Below are 12874 nucleotides of genomic sequence, written 5' to 3'. Positions count from 1 at the left end.
GGCTGCAGAGAACTGTGAGTTCGGGAATGAGAAATCGAATGTAATAGGAGATAAACTTGTGCATGGATGCCGAAACAAGAACTTAAGACGCCGACTACTTCAAGAAGAAAAACTCACATTGGAACGAGCAGTAGAACTGGCAAAACTGCAGGAACAAAGCGATAAACAAGCTACTGTGATGGAAGAAAACAACAGAATCCAACGGCAAGAAGTAAATTTGGTTGCCAGGAAGTGTAGGCCTAGAATCGAACATCGACAGACGCAGAAGAGGTGTACACAAGGAATGCCAAGTTTCAACACAAAAGGTCATCAAGAACCGAAAATGTGTGCCTGGTGTGAACAACAAGGACATTTTGGAGATTCATGTCAGCGAACGCAAGGAAAAACATGCAGCAAGTGTGGTTTGAAGGGACACTTTGCACGTGTCTGTCGTACGAACGTCGGAAGAAACCGACCAAGGTTCAAGACCTGCAACGTTCAAGGAGAGATGGAAAGGAATGAAACAACCACGGAACATTCTGCGACGAGTACCAACTGTTCAAAGTGACAGCAAAAGACTGCCATGATACAGTCATGGTGAAGCCAAATGATGTTGACATTCCAGCGGTTGTGGATACGGGAGCTTCCCTGAACATTATCAATGAAGCGCAATGGAACATACTTCAGAGACAAGGTCTCTACCTGACCGAGACAAGTGCCAAGGTGTTTCCCTATGGAATGGAACAGCCTTTACCGCTGATCGGAGAGTTTACAGCGCCAGTTACAAAAGGAGACTGGCGAGTACAAGCTGATTTCCATGTGATGAAGGGGAAGTCGGTATCCTTGCTAGGAAAGCAAACAAGCATTGATATAAAACTCGTCGTGCTACCACAAGACACGCTAGAAGTTAGGCTAGGAAAGACAAGGATGGAGAACGTCATCGCGACAAACGCAGAAGTGCTTGAAGGCTTGGGAAAACTGAAAGGCTACAAGTTGAAGATTCATGTCGACGAATCCGTAGTGCCTGTAGCACAGCCACATCGTAGAACCCCCTTTGTGTTAATAAACATATACCCCCCCCTTTCAGCTGAGAAAGAAAGTGGAAGAAGAGTTACAAAGATTGTTGAACGAAGATGTAATTGAGCCAGTCAATGGACCAACCACGTGGTCATCTCCCGTTGTGGTGGTGCCCAAAGCGAATGACAAAATAAGATTATGCGTGGACATGAGAATCCCGAATCAAGCTGTAAAAATGGAAAGGTGCCCCATTCCGACTGTGGATGACGTCTTAGAGGAGATTGGTGAAGCACAAGTGCTGTCGGAATTAGATCACAGAGAAGGATACCACCAGATTGAGTTGGACGAAGCATCACGGGATATAACAACATTTTCGACACATGTGAGAAATTTTAGATTCAAGAGGCTCATCTACGGTGTTTCTTGTGCACCAGAAGTGTTTCAGAAGATTATTCAAGATGTGCTGCAAGGACGTGAAGGAGTGCGTAACATCTCGGACAACACAATTGTGTACGGGAGAACCCAAGAAGAACATGATGATAGACTGGATAGAGTGCTTCGCAGGTTTCGAGAGCAACAACTAACGCTTAACAGAAGCAAATGCCATTTTGGGCTGAGTAAACTTAGTTTTATGGGACATACCATTTCTGGCAACGACATCAGTCCAAGCACTGAGAAGATTAAAGCAATACGTGACGCAAGGACACCCAGTAATGCTCCGGAGTTGAGAAGCTTCCTTCGATTGATCAACTTTTGTGCTAGATACATACCACATTTGGCTACAAAGACTACAAGGTTGAGAGAACTCATAAAGAAAGAAGTCAGGTGGGAATGGACAACGGAGCATGATGAAGATTTTGCGGAACTTAGGAACTGTCTGACCGACAAGACTGTTTTGGCTTTCTACGACAAAAATGCACGGACAAGGCTCGTGGTGGATGCCAGTAACACTGGAGTAGGAGCAGTTCTACTGCAAGCAAAACGAGGAGAGATGTTCAGACCAGTCGTCTATCTGAGCAGAGCGTTGACGGACATAGAAAAGAAATATTCTCAGACAGAGAAAGAAGCATTAGCAGTCGTATGGGCTGTAGAAAGATGTAGACTCTACCTGTACGGCGTGGAGTTTGAACTCATAACTGACCACAAAGCTTTAGAAATAATCTACGGACCAAGGTCGAAACCTTCAGCTCGGATTGAAAGGTGGCTGTTAAGAATGATACCATTTACGTACAAGGTGATATACCAGCCAGGCAAGACGAACATTGCGGATCCGTTATCAAGACTTATGCAACAGAGAAGTGAGAAACAAAGGACTGCGACTGAAGACTACGTAGACTTTGTGATCAAAGAAGCAACTCCAAAAGCACTGAGCGAAGATGAACTTCGGAAAGCCACGAAATGAGATCCTGTTCTGCAGAGAGTACTGGACAAGGTACGGAAAGGACGATGGGAACCAAACAATGAAGACAGTGTCTACAAAAGAGTGGAGTTATCGGAGAAAGAGGGATTACTCCTTGACGGAACGAGAACTGTAATTCCCAGTGAACTCCAGGCAAGAGTGTTGGGCATAGTTCATGAGACACACCAAGGCATTGTTAAGACGAAACAGTTGCTGAGAACCAAAGTATGGTGGTCAAACATGGACAAACATGTGGAAGAATTGATAAGACACTGCCCATCTTGTCAACTTGTAACAATAGAAAATCAACCACAGCCCATAAAGTCGACTCCGCTACCTGCCAGGCCTTGGGAAGACTTAGCACTTGATATTTGTGGACCTTTGCCATCTGCAGAATATGTTTTGGTTTTGGTGGACTATCATTCAAGATGGCCGGAAGCTGTGATCGTCAAGACGACGACAACCAACGTGATAATTACCTGGCTAAAAGAACTATTTGCAAGATTTGGTTACCCTAGAAGTATCAAGGCGGATAATGGACCTCAGTTTGTTGTTTTTTCGGAGATTTTGCGGAATATTTACAGCAGTGAAACATAAGACATGACAGGACAACACCTTCTTGGCCACAAGCGAATGGCGAAGTGGAAAGACTGAATAGATCTTTCCTGAAAGCACTGAAGATTGGTCGACTACAGAACCGGAATTTAAAAGGCACGCTTCTGAGTTTCTTTCAAGCATACCGAACTACACCACACTGCGTGACAGGATGGTCACCAGCAGAACTTCTAATTAAAAGGTCCATGAGAACAAAGCTTCCAGAGGTAAAGATTGAGGAGAAGCGAGGAAATGTCAATGTGCATGACAAAGAAAGGAAATTGTATGAAAAGCGATATGCGGACAGGAGGAGAAGAGCGAAGGAAAATGATATCCAAAGAAGGAGACGAAGTATTGCTAAAGAGAACGACAAAGACGGACAAGTTGACTACGGAGTACTGGCCGGAGAGGTGGAAAGTTGTTAATAGATATGGACCAACAATAACAGTGCAAGACAATGAAGGTGTTGTGCGCAAGCGAAATGTAACCCACGTAAAGAAGTTTTTCAGTGCAGTGGAAGACTTCGCGATACTGAGCAGTATGAGGATGTATTTTGTCCACACACCGCAGATACATCGGAAGAGGGGCAACAAGTCACGCAATGTGTGCCGGCACAGGAAAGATCCGAAGTTACGGAACGAGCCGGAGGAACCGAAACATTGGTGAACAGGCCGCGGAGGCAGGTACGCCAACCTACAAGATTTAAGGATTATGTGCTCTACCGCACAAACTTTTATTAACTGCGAGTGCATGTTAAGTTTTGGGACTTACGGGTCTAGGTGTTTGTGTTAACTTTTGGGACGTATGGGATTATGGTTTTCCAAGATAGTTAGATTGGGATTATCCTTATGACGGATGTTTCTGTTTGGAAAGAAGGAAACAAGATGTAGTGTTTGTGACACCACCTGTGTGAGTGGTGCAGAGTGATTGGCGGGATGCCGCCTGGTGGGTGATGAATAAAGAGGTCTTTGACAAAATGGCACCGTAGCGTCAAGAAGTGTATGAATCATCAAGGGGGGGGGGGGGTTTCAATCCAGGACATCAAGGAAACGACACTACAACCAACAGCGTCATCAAGCTGCTTGAGAGAAATATATTCGCGCCCACAAAGGTCATTGTCTGCGACAATGGATCGGGCTTTGTCTCCAAACGCATGCAAGCATGGGCTCGAGAAAGAGGGATGCGAATTAGATTTACAGCACCCTACCATCCAGCCGCAAACGGTATGGCAGAGCGGGCAATAAGGGACATAAACCAGTACATCCATATGTATCACGACTTTCCTGGAGGATGGCGTCCCTGCCTGGAAGCAGCCACCCACCATCATAATCGGTCACATAACACCACAATTGGCTGCACACTTTACTTCGCTTTTCATCGGTCAACGCCCCTCCTCCGAGCGGACCACGATCTGGGAATTGCTGACGGCTTAAGGCTCACAGAAAAACGCAAGGACCCACAAGAAGAACGCAGATACCGACTCACTGTGAAGAAGTACTTCGACAGACGGCACAATACGAACGTTCCCACGTTCAAGTCGGAGACAAAGTTTTGGTCCATAGGGGATTACCCGATCCTCGTTTAACACTTCTAGGTCCCTTTACTGTGGTCCAAACGGCCACAAAACAGGGTGTGAAGACGATTGGTTACCTCGAAGAAGCAGATCGCTTTCAGTTGGCCTCTATTGCAAATATTCGCAAGTACCATCCCAGAAGGGATGAACTTCAGGCGCCCCCGGCCTATATAGGGTGCCGACGGGTCTGAAGAAGAAGAAGCGAAGAAGAAGTTAGTTAGAACTCGGGCAAGGGCCTGGAATAAAAGCTAAGGTTCTTGTGTCGGGCATATTACACCTGTTAGACGTGCGTACCTCTCAGACGGCTGTACCTCTTAGACGGATGTACCTCTTAGACCGGCGTACCTGTTAGACGGCAGTACCTTTTAGACGGGCGTACCTGTTATACGGCAGTATCTCTTAGACTGGCGTACGTCTTAGACGGCTGTACCTCATAGACGGTTGTACCCTTTAGACGACGGTACCTGTAAAATGGCTGTACCTGTTAGACGGCAGTACCTCTTGGACGGACGTACCTGTTAGACGGCACTACCTCTTACACGGGTGTACCTCTTATACGGGTGTACCTGCTAGACGACTGTACCCTTTATACGGGGGTACCTGTTAAACGGCAGTACCTTAAAAGTGCTGTACCTTTTAGGCGCTTTCGTACCGCATAAAATAAAGGGTACATTTTTGCAAAAATGTAGCTTATAAAAGGGGGTTTTAAGAGGTACAGATTTTAGAGTGTGGTAGGGTGTTAGGTGAGCCCCCATTGGTGGGGTGTTAGCTGAACTCTTTCACTAGTGGGGTATTATGCAAGCTCCTTCCTTGGTAAGGTGTTAGGTGAAGTCCCCAGTGGTGGATGTCATGGTGAACACTGTCACTGGTGGGGGTGTTGAGTCAGAGAAGAGGTCTGCAACGGAAAGCTGCTATTTATTGACGGCTGGGTGCCAGCTGAACTGAGTCAGGGTGGCCGAGTAGAATGGCCAAAGGATGGCGCGTAACACGGGGAGCATGCAAAGCTCGATGCGCCTGCGCACGGCGCACACCATCTGTGTCGTCTGCTACAGGGCCGCCCCGCTGGAGACAGCCGAGGCTTTCTGGCCATGAGATATGCTTAGAGCGGCCGGGTGCAGAGGAGTGGCTGTTGGGAGCGACCGACGACGAGGAACCGGGCGCAAAGGGGGCGACGATGCCGGGGTTTTCAAGATACGCCGGTTTCAGTCGGTCGACTGACACGGTATCCTCTTTCCCGTTCCGCAAAATGCGGTAGGTTTTGTCGTTCCTGGCGAGTGCAGGGTGTGGTCCGGAATAAAGCGGAGAGAGGGACTTGTGCACCGAGTCTGTCCGCAGGAACACCTGAGTAGCTGTAGGCAGGTCTTGGGGGATGTTGGGGCTACGGCGGGACGCAGCTCTCGAAGGGGTTGCTCGCACAATGTTGAAAGAGCGATGAAGGCGCTGGAGGAGGGTCGAAGGTAAGCTGTCGGGTTTCGACGGGCAAAAGAACTCTGCGGTGAGGCGGAGCGAACAGCCGTAGACGAGGTCGGCGCAACTGCATCCGAGGTCCGGCTTAAGGGCGGACGAATACCCAAGAGCACAAAAGGGACATGGGAGAACCAGTGATCTGTGTCTTCGTGGGCGATGAGCGCGGCTTTGAGGTGGCGATGTAAACGTTCCGCCATGCCATTAGAAGCCGGATGATAGGATGTTGTGCGCAGCCTGGTGGTGCCAAGGAGGGTAGCACTGAAGAGCTGGCTTTCGAACTGCCGCCCCCGGTCAGTTGAGATTTGGGAGGGTACGAAGAAACGCGATATCCACATAGACGAGAAAGTGGCGGCGACAGTTTCGGCTGACATGTCTGGCATGGAGAAAGCCTCTGGCCATCGAGTGTAATGGTCCACGGCGGTGAGGAGATGGCGATTGCCGGAGGATGGGGGCAGCGGACCCACTATGTCCAGGTGGACCATGTCGAAACGGGCGTCGGGGAGAGCGAAACGTCCTAGTGGGGTCAGAGTGTGGCGGTGTGTTTTAGATCGCTGACAGCGCAGGCAGGCACGTGCCCAGGTTCGCACGTCGCTTTTTTTATTATAATTCAATGACACGTTTTCTGGGACACCCTGTGTAAGAATGTGCGACAACCTATTAGAAACTCATCATTAGTTACTCCGACTTCGACAGTCTTCAATGTATGGGTCCGAGGCTTCGGTTTCAAGCGACGCGCGCACTGGTACAGGGTCCGTCGAATACGGCGAGTCGTTGTGGTTTATGGTGGCGGTCAAGTCATTCTCCTCATTAGAATACACGTCTGAATCGGGCTGAAGTCCCGTGGAGTTCTATCCTGATGCGGAGTCGGTTTCCATGACTGCACGTTGAGCGTAACTTGCTTCCTGGCGTCTTCAATGCAATACAACACATGGGAATCACGGCAGAGGAATCTCGCGACTGACGTCACGGCGTGGCGCTCCTCGATTCCGATGCCACCGCCTGCTCTCATAGTTTCGGTTTCGCTTTATCGTTTTCGCTGTTTGTAAATTATACGCGCACGTTTATACGAAACGGAGGCTGTTGTCAGCATCTGGGGGGTGGTCTCTGCTGAAATCAACTTTCACTTAATTTTGGGCACAACCGATGCGGACCCTTCCTTTAAGGAAGGCCACACAAAGCGGTTTGCTACGAGGCGTTGAGACACGCGGTTGCCAGGATGGGCCAGGTTGTGCAGCGCAGCAAACCCAGGTGAAAATCTGGACTGGTCCCAGAATGGTTCCAGTTGAATCTGGACTGGTTCCAGTTTGATGTTTGATGGTCCCGGAATGGTTCCAGTTGAATGTGGATGGTCCCAGCTGGATTCCCAAGTGCGGTGGGTGGTACCGCTCTGGTCTCAGATGGTTCCAGATGTTCCAGCTGGGCCTCACAGGTACGATTTTGTTCCCAGAATGGTCGCTGAGACTCCAGGTTGGGCAGCTTCCCAGCTTCCCCCTTTGGGATTTCATCTTGTCCACACTTGCCATGTTTTGTTTGATCTATTACTCTGATCTATTTTAGCACAGGCACTATCTCTTTTTATTGCTTTTTATCCAGGTGCGCGCGTCTGCGAATGCTGTATCCCTGTAACTCCAATTCGTGCACCATTCTCATCTGAGGTGAATATCATAACATATTAGGTGCCAGAGAAATGTAAAAAATACATCTCAACAACAACAAAAATTAAGCTAAATAACTAGAAGAAAGACAACAACAACAAAAGAAAAGGTAATTGCAGAGGCTGATGCAATGTGAAGACCGCCACGGCAATTCAAACTTCAAACGGCGAGAGCCAAGAGGGAGAGGAGAGGGCGAGAGTGGCAGGTGGCAGTTGGAAGTTGGACGCGTCGTAGCAAGTTGGTTTTGTCTTCAGTAGCCGTCGCAAGGATGGTGTATCTCCTGTGCAGTATTTACGTGTGTTTCAGTGCGCTTTGTAAGACAATGCGATGACAATGGTTCCTGTGCAATACATTGTCGATTTCCCGGAAGAGTTTTGACGCCAAGAAGACGTAAACGGCGTAGGGTGAAAAACGCACTGGGAAACGCCAATCGAACTGCACGTCGCGAATGTTTGCAGGTATGAGTGATGACCGTGATGTTTTGATGACTATTAATTAGATGTTTCATTTTAGAAACTTCGGAGGAACTTGAAGAGAAAGAGGATAAGAAGAATTCCGAACGTACGGTGAAAAGGAATGGGGTGTATGTCGCGACCTGCATGGAAAACAGGAGTGTCGTGTCATCTTCTCTAAGAAAGTACAAGATGTGAGGTGGCCAACGAACGAAAGCTCCCTGTGGTCCGTGAGTGTATCGCACAGTCAGGCATATGCTTTGTCTGGACACAGTGAGTGATCAGACTTATACTACGTGGTATATGTACATGTAGAGATGTATTGATTATTTCATTCTGCTCAGTGTATGCTTTTAGCAGAATAAACGGTAATTACTTGAGCAATATGTGCATTTCTTTGCATTATTTTCGGTCATGCATTCAGTGGTCCCAGCTGCGAAGTGGCCGGATCCCGAACCACTTAGCAGAGGGGACCACTTGATCAATTCCACTGGTTCCACTTCAAGTGGGACCATCGTGAAGCTGGTTCCACTTTCAACTGGTTCCAGTCACTAAGTGGTCCCACACCCAAAGTGGGACCTGTCCAATAAACCACTTTGAAGTGGTCCCATTCCAGGTTTTTGCCTGGGAAGAGTGACCGTCGGAAGGGGGCGCGGACGAAAGTCTTGGCCGGGGCGTCGTGGTGTCGCAGCAAATGGTGCGGAAGAGCCGGGTACAGGAAATCCAACAGCTTCAGCCAGGAGCTCGGGCGGTGGCGCTCCTCGTCGTGAGCTTGGGCTTCGGCGATGGCGTCAGGCGATGAGGGGTCAGTGACTGCTGGAATGGAGGACATGCGACTGAGGGCGTCGGCAGGACCGTTGCGGGACCACCTAACGTTCTGGATGTCTGTCGAAAATTCAGCCAAGTGGCGTCCGGCTCACCAGTGTTGAGTCAGAGAAGAGGTCTGCAACGGAAATCTGCTATTTATGACGTCTGGGTGCCAACTGAACTGAATCAGGGTGGCCGAGTAGAATGGCCAAAGGCTGGCGCGTAACACGGGCAGCGTGCAAAGCTCGATGCGCCTGCGCACGGCGCACGCCATCGGTGTCGTCTGCTACAGGGTGTCTGCTGAACACCCTGCTGATGGGGTGTTCGCTTGATGCTCTAACTGAAAGTGACTTCGCTCAACTTGTTCACTGGTTAAGTGTTAGGTGAACTCCTCACTGGTGAGGTGTTCTGAGGGCAGTACAGAGATATGGCCTTGCAGGAATTCCCCACGGGTGCGAGCTCAACTCCCTTATTGATGGGTTGCGGCCTGACTCTGTAATTTCTGTCGTATGCCCAACATGCATCGTTTATTCATTTACGCATAATCATACCTGAGCGACGCGTATGTAATTGCGCGTACAAAATGTTATTGATGTCTCATGGTTATTCAATGGACACAGAAAATGATCTTCAGAAGCAAGTTCTGTGGTTTACAACTATGTACAAGAAGCCAAAAGCGCGATGCCACCTAAAAACAGCAGTGGAATATGGAAATATGTTTGGCTGCAAAAAGTCACACATACCAGTAAGACCAACAATAGCATCAAATCGTCTGCAATGAATCATTACGACATACTTTCATGCTACTGTGCAGCTAAAAGATTATTTCCCATTTTGGTACAACCATCCCACCAAAATAAACGTCTAACGTCTGAAGTGATGCTTCCTCTCCAGGCATACTGAGCACCACATTACCCGTATGACGGAGCTTATAAGCAAAAGAGTGTCGAGAAAAGGCTTCAGTGTGCATGTGGTCCAACTAAATATACAATCTGCAGGCAGACACGAGCAAGTGCTGCACCTGTGAAAATTTTGGCTCATCCCCGGTTGCCGTAACTAGCACATGACCTTTCGAGTATTCAAGGCCGTCAACCTTAGCAGAATCTGCAGTGTACACGGTACCTGACAACACATCCTTCACACAGACGTGCAATGCTAAGTGATCAGCAGGCCTCAAATTTGTCGTTGTTGTCCTTCTTTCTAGAAAACAACTGTTCAGGTGATAGCTCTCAAACAGCTGGTGTTTTCGGGTAAGTGTCAGGTGAATATTGATAAAGTTGTGCACCCTTGACGCATGTCGCTTAAGAAACTGGTGCTTTGTCTCAAAGCGAAGGCACCAGGACTGCCTGAGCGGCCCAAGTTCGCGAATGATACGAGGGTAATGTACAATGTAGTACAGTTTAGGGAGCATGTGAACATCTGGATACAACGCCAGAACTCTAGACAGAAATTCCGCTAATCTTTCAGTCTAGGTACTCTGGGCAATCGGATGGTATCTTGTCAGGAAGCAGAATATCAGAAATTTCTCTGAAGCGAAGAAACGTTTCCCACTTTTCGTTTCCTTCAGAAACTATAGCACCGATAATCAATGGCAACAAACGGAATAGGCACCACTTCTGTGAGGCAGTACCTCGTATCGCTCTGGCATCATTTAAGAATGCGGTACTCGTTTTGTCGGGTTTGTTTCCTTTATCGTTGATAACAATAATAATGCTAATTTTTATTAGTGCCCATATGGGAACATGTCCACACGAAGGAGGTCATCGAAATTTAGAACTTCATCTTGCAAAAGTCCTCGCACGGTATGGTGCATGACAAAAACGAACGTTCCTTCAAGCATGTCATGCATGATGTCGGGGGGGGGGGGGGGGGAGTTGATGTGTGACGTCAAAGTCTTCTATCCGTAGCAGCGCGGACGTCTCGCGTACACCATAAAGGTGAGTCAAATCTGGATTGACTTGAACGACCCCAAGGTGAGCCGCATGCATTTCCGCATTACGCAAAACTTCACATCACTTTTCACTTTTTTCACACACTTTTCACACAGTTCACTTCACTTTTGATTTCATGAAGGTCACTTGATCTCGCAAGACAGGACCGACAAACCCTTCCACTGCTGAAAGTACACGTGAAACCACCCATGGCGTGCATTGACAAATTGTCGCCAGAAAAGCCAACAACTTGTACAAAAAGCATTCCGAGCACCTGCTGGGGTGACAACAACTCCGCTAGAAGCTAGAAAGTCCAAATCACGAACAAGCGGTGCGAGGACTACGTCAAGCTATGACCTTTCGTGTCCGCGTGCTTGGCTGTCACAGACAAGTGAATATGTTTGATTTGTGATCGAAACCGTGAATTAATTTCTAAAAAAGAAAAATATACCACAATAAGTTTATGGGCACCACGCTTGGGTCCAATGGGTTTGACAACCTCCAATTCATCTGAGTACAGAATGATGTACACGGTGCTTGAAAGTAGATCATCCTGCAAGATGTTTCGACGTTCCTCGTGTGGCGTGCAATCCCGGAAACTGGAGGTCATCCCTGGGTCAGAGGGGGGACGGGGCCTTAGCAATGATTCACCAATTGTTGGGTATTCGAGAATGTTTTTCATTACTTCCCCGATTGGCACATACTGGAAGGACTGATGTTTGTCATTTGCATACTGGTATTGCTCTGGCTTTACGTAACGAAAGTGCTGCTTTGCAAACTGTTTGTTCTGGTGTGCCGTCTGAACTGAGGAAAACCTTGTTTTCACAAAATCACACTTGAGTAAGTATTGCAAGCTCTCTTTGGTAGTTAGAACGCCTTCACCAATCGCCCCACGTATTGCACTAAAGAACACTTCCATCACTGAACTCATCAAACATTGCAAGTCGGAAAACGCTGCCTCACACGCTGATTCGGGCACCTTGTGATCTTGTGATAGCCGGAAAAAAAAAAGAAGGCAGAGTGTCTTTCCTCAACGACGTCGAAGAACGTCTGCGGATTCGTAATGGAAGACTATCCTAGCTGTGCTAGTTCTTCTTCTTCCATGACGACGTCGTCAGCACCAGTTACGGCTGTTCTCCCACACTGCGTTTTCTCCCACACATTCGTTTGAAGGCAGAGCTAGCGCCGAGTCTGGCAACATGGCCACATCCTCCGTGGGTCTGATATTGTGTGTGCTGTGCAGATGCCTCCTTTAGAGTGCATGCGTGAATACGTTTCCCTGCACCAGTCCACACCGCACACAATGTTGAAGTTGGACTCGCTGCAATGATTTCGCACGAGGTGGGAAGCAACGCGCTGCCTTGTGGCCGCAAAGTACGAGCACTTGGGGCATCTGAACACAGAAGCTGATATTGTTTTTCTTCTTTTGTTTCCTACATGCACACACAGTAGCCCCCCCTCCCCCCCCCCCAGATGTATGGTTTAAGAAAAGCTTCTCACCGCAATAGACCGCCCGCTGTGTGACGTCACACGCGAGGGAATAAGTGGTTCGTTGGCAAAACAACCGACACGCGGAGGATCCCTCACTCTTAATACTCCTCAAATGGCTCTATTGTATTGGATCCTAGCCGCAACCTGATAAGACTCAGCCATGCCGTGATATCATGTGTACCAATCATTTTGTAGCAACGCACGTGCTTCTGAAAACAAAAACGGAACTCGAGGAAGGGACAGAGGAGGGACGACACGACACGACACTCTATACTGTATCGTCGATACTTCGATACATCACTGAAGTCCCGAATATAATAAAGCTGGTGTTATGATTAGCGAATCATTGAAATCCCAATACGTATAATAAACCTGGTAATACGATTAGGGACGTAAAAAAATGTATCCGTTATTTCTGGAACCTTTAGTGTATTTTTATAGCGGATTTAATGAAGCCGTACTGTCTGAGCAGCTAGCCCTGTTAGAACTTTAGATTGGACTGAAGCCAT

This window comes from Ornithodoros turicata, chromosome 3, assembly GCF_037126465.1.
Source record: "Ornithodoros turicata isolate Travis chromosome 3, ASM3712646v1, whole genome shotgun sequence".
Lineage (NCBI taxonomy): Eukaryota > Metazoa > Arthropoda > Arachnida > Ixodida > Argasidae > Ornithodoros > Ornithodoros turicata.
Note: the sequence above shows the minus strand (reverse complement) of the source record.